The sequence below is a fragment of the Bos indicus x Bos taurus genome, chromosome 13, assembly GCF_003369695.1.
Source record: "Bos indicus x Bos taurus breed Angus x Brahman F1 hybrid chromosome 13, Bos_hybrid_MaternalHap_v2.0, whole genome shotgun sequence".
In the NCBI taxonomy this organism is placed as follows: domain Eukaryota; kingdom Metazoa; phylum Chordata; class Mammalia; order Artiodactyla; family Bovidae; genus Bos; species Bos indicus x Bos taurus.
This window is the reverse complement of record NC_040088.1, coordinates 67,170,759-67,175,622: the sequence shown is the minus strand read 5'-3', so window position 1 is coordinate 67,175,622 and position 4,864 is coordinate 67,170,759. Positions and strand designations below refer to the sequence as shown.

At 40.1% G+C, this 4,864-nt stretch overlaps 1 non-coding gene across 1 annotated transcript; it reads left to right on the top strand.

The window, feature by feature from the left end:
- The first annotated feature begins 2,994 nt into the window (after window positions 1–2,994).
- LOC113903767 lies at window positions 2,995–3,097 on the top strand. The gene has a single exon (XR_003514304.1). It is a non-coding gene; the product is annotated as a U6 spliceosomal RNA (small nuclear RNA).
- Window positions 3,098–4,864: the final 1,767 nt, after the last annotated feature.

Here is a 4,864-nt window from a genome sequence, read left to right as displayed (position 1 = left end):
TAAATATATTAAAAAATTTTAAAGTTTAGTTTTTACATAAAGCACCATCAGGAAATACCAGAATGCTCTGGCAACCCGTCAAATAAATCTTGAAAAATATCTGTGCATTTTTCTTCTGAACACTGCTTTGTTATGGTAACACTGCCTGCGGGCTATGTCACTTCAGTTGTGTCCGACGCTGAGCAGCCCTATGGACTGTAGCCCCACCAGGCTCCTCTGTCCATGGGGTTCTCCAGGCAAGAATACTGGAGTGGATTGCCACGACCTCCTTCAGGGGATCTTCCCGACCCAGGGTTCCAAGCCACTTCTCTTATGTTTCCTGTACTGGCAAGTGGGTTCTTTACCACCAGCGCTACCTGGGAAGCCCCACGGTAATGCTAACTCTTGTTTATATCAGGACATTTTTCTAATCTGCTTTCAGCCTGTTTTTTCTTTTTCCTTTTATTTTAGTTTTTATTTTATATTGGAGTAGAGTCAATTTACAATGTTGGGTTAGTTTCAGGTGTACAGCAAAGTGATTCAGTTGAACATACACATGTGTCTATTTTCAAATTCTTTTCCCATTTATGTGACTACAGAGTGAAGTTCCCTGTCTATACAGTAGGTCCTTATAGATAATCTATTTTTCAATGTACTTGTATATATATGTTAATCCCAAACTCCTAATTTACCTTTCCCCTATAGGACTTCCCTGGTGGCTCAGATGGCAAAGCGTCTGCCTACAATGCAGGAGACCTGGGTTCCATCCCTGGGTCAGGAAGATCCCCTGGAGAAGGAAATGGCAACCCACTCCAGTATTCTTGTCTGGAGAATCCCATGGTTGGAGGAGCCTGGTGGGCTACAGTCCGTGGGGTCGCAAAGAGTCGGACGCGACTGAGCGACTTCACTTTCACTTTCCTTTCACATGTGTGTCATATCTTAGAGTCCACAAGTAAATGATGTCTGGTATTTGTCTTTTGCTGTCTGACTTACCTCACTTGGTATGAAAATCTCTAGGTCCATCCATGTTGCTGCAAATGCAATTATTTTATTCTTTTTATGGCTGAATAATAGCCCATTGTTTACATATATACTATATCTTTATCCGTTCATCTGTCAGTGGGCATTTAGATTTCTTCATGTCTTTTCAGCCTATTCTGATACATAGCACTCTTGGTCCTGAAGAAATGGGAAACTTTAATCCTGCCAGAAATAGTTTTACAATCTTGATACGATCTTAATAAGATTATCTCCTCACGCTTTTCTGTGGAATAGGATATGGAAATCTGATACTGGTGGGGGCGATAATATTCATTCATTTTATTCATCAAGGCTTTGAGGAGTGTTCTCTGCTTGAAGACCAGGAGCTCCTCTCATGCGGGATACAGTGAGCACAGAGACTTGCCTTGCAGCTGCTAATTTCACCTTCACTGTTACTGCTTCCTGCCACACACCACATGTGTTCTTTTTTCTCTGCATCTCCAGTAAGTATCAAGACTATATTATCTTATTGGTGCTCCATCAGTCCTTGCCCACTTTGGGGGTTGATATAAGAGCCCCTAAATCCCTGTGTTATTTTTTAACCATCCACAGAAGGGATGACACATTTCCAGTCTTCTCTGACCTAAGGAGCAAACTCTTACCTGCTGTAGCCCAGAATTGCTCAGCAAGAACATGGCTCTGGCATCCTTATTTCCCCAGTTCGAAGTCTTGAGGCAACTTAAATGGAGAGACCCAGCACAGCTCATTCACTACCCCTGCCATTTTAATTGGATGTTCTTTGACTTAATTTTGTCTCGATGAGAATAAAGCATCGAGAAGCTCTCCCATAAACATGGAGTTGCCTCTGACAGCTTCTGGGAAGGAGCCCCAGGGGGCAGCATGGTGATTTACTATACTAACAGCACTGCAGAACAGCTTTGGCACCAGACGTTTCGAGGGCTTAATTACTGCCTTTAAAATTTAAGCCAGAGTTAGGCACTGAATACTACCCAGCAGAGGAGGAAAAAAAGGCATAATTACAAAGCAAACAAAAGACTTGCAAGATAAAGTTGCTGTTATTCTTTGTTGTAGGTCCTGTGGCAACACCAACCTAAACATCTCATCTTTCTTTCTATGGTTAATTTTTCCATTCCTTGTATGACTTTTATTATCTATACAAAGAGAACTGGCCCCTTTGAATCGAACTGAAGTATTCTATCCACAGGTATTATCAGACTTTTACCCACTCCTTAAAAAAATCAGAATTTTTCTACTCCTTTCAGACAGTCTCTGGCCCAAGATACAAAAATTCCAGTAGTCTCAAAATGTTCATATACTTTATTTTTATAAAATACTTTAATCTTATTATGTGTCATAAATACATTTTAAAACAATCCTGTAATCAACTTATGGAAAATAAGTTGATTATTTCAAGTTATTATTTCATTCAACTTACGGAAAACATTCATCACATAATTGGCAAAGCCATTCCACATTGTGAAATCAATCAGGCAGATCAAAGTATTTGAATTCTTTTCAAGTTATAAATGTGTTCTTGCATGTGTGTGTGTACTAAGCTGCTTCAGTCATGTCAGACTCTTTGCAACCCTAAGGATGGTAACCTGCTTGTAATCTGTCCATGGGATCCTCCAGACAAGAACGCTGGAGTGGGTTGCCATGCCCTGCTTCAGGGGATCTTCCTGACCCAGGGATCGAACCCATGTCTCTTACATCTCCTGCATTGACAGGCTGGTTCTTTACCACTAGCACCGCCTGGGAAATCCATAAATATGTTCATATACTTTTAATTCTGTGAACCACCCATACCCCCTTTTCTCCCATTGAACTGTTGAAGATATGCTATATTTTTAGGGCCATTCAGAGTTCCAAAGACAAAACACAGAAACAAACCCACCAATAACGCTGTCTTGCTAGCTATTGTAAGAAGAACAGTTTAAGAGATAAAGATTTTCTATAAGTGGAAGGACCTTCTTCAAAATGGGAAATCACTTTTCATTAAGAAGGTGATGGTGTTCGCTTTGGCAGCGCATATACTAAAATTGGAATGATACAGAGAAGATTAGCATGGCTCCTGTGCAAGGATGACATGCAAATTCATGAAGCGTTCCAGATTTTTGGAGCAAAATAGAAAGCCCAGAGATAAATCCATGCACCTATGGACAACTTATCTTTGATAAAGGAGGCAAGAATATACAATGGAGAAAAGACAATCTCTTTAACAAGTGGTGCTGCGAAAATTGGTCAACCACTTGTAAAAGAATGAAACTAGAACACTTTCTAACACCATACACAAAAATAAACTCAAAATGGATTAAAGATCTAAATGTAAGACCAGAAACTATAAAACTCCTAGAAGAAAACATAGGCAAAACACTCTCGGACATAAATCACAGCAAGATCCTCTATGACCCATCTCCCAGAGTAATGGAAATAAAAACAAAAATAAACAAATGAAACCTAATTAAACTTAAAAGCTTTTGCACAATGGAGGAAACTATAAGCAAGGTGAAAAGACAGCCTTCAGAATGGAGAAAATACTAGCAAATAAAGCAACTGACAAAGAATTCATCTCAAAAATACACAAGCAGCTCATGCAGCTCAATTCCAGAAAAATAAATGACCCAATCAAAAAATGGGCCAAAGAACTAAACAGACATTTGGCTAAGAAACACATGAAAAGATGCTCAGCATCACTCATTATCAGAGAAATGCAAATCAAAACCACAATGAGGTACCATTTCACATCAATCAGAATGGCTGCCATCAAAAAGTCTACAAGCAATAAATCCTGGAGAGGGTGTGGAGAAAAGGGAACCCTCTTAACACTGTTGGTGGGAATGCAAGCTAGTATAGTCACTATGGAGAAAAGTGTGGAGATTCCTTAAAAAACTAGAAATAGAACTGCCATATGACCCACTGCTGGGCATACACACTGAGGAAACCAGAATTGAAAGAGACACGTGTACCCCAATGTTCATCGCAGCACTGTTTATAATAGCCAGGACATGGAAGCAACCTGGATGTCCATCGGCAGACAAATGGATAAGAAAGCTGTGGTGCATATACACAATGGAATATTATTCAACTATTAAAAAGAATGCATTTGAATCAGTTCTAATGAGGTGGATGAAACTGGAGCCTATTATACAGAGTGAAGTAATTTAGAAAGAAAAACACCAATACGGTATATTAACGCATATATATGGAATTTAGAAAGATGGTAACAATGACCCTATATGTGAGACAGCAAAAGAGACACAGATGTAAAGAACAGAGTTTTGGACTCTGTGGGAGAAGGCGAGGGTGGGATGATTTGAGAGAATAGCACTGAAACATGTGTATTATCATCTGCGAAATAGATCGCCAGTCCAGGTTCGATGCATGAGACAGGGTGCTCAGGCCTGGTGCACTGGGATGACCCTGAGGGGTGGGATGAGAAGGGAGGTGGCAGGTGGGGTTCAGGATGGGGAACACATGTAAACCCATAGCTGATTCATGTCAATTTATGGCAAAATCCACTACAATATTGTAATTAGCCTCCAATTAAAATAAATTAATTAAAAAATAATAAAATAAATCAATTAAAAAAAATGAAGGCGATGGATAAGACCTCCTTCAAGTTCTTCACTGGGAAAGGATGCCTCTCATGTTCCGTGCTGTGCTCTGCTGATGGTGCTTTAGAGGCTTTGAGTCTGAGGGCGATATTCTAAACACTGGTGCCAAAGACACAGGCCCTGATAGGCCGTGTCTTTGGGAAAGAGGTGGAAAACCTAAGTGAATGTGAGCTGAATTTCAAAGATGTCCAGGAGTTCTAAAATGAATTTTGGGCAGACAGATGAAACATATCCAGTCATCTCTGGTGTTCGGGAGCTAAGAGCTCTGT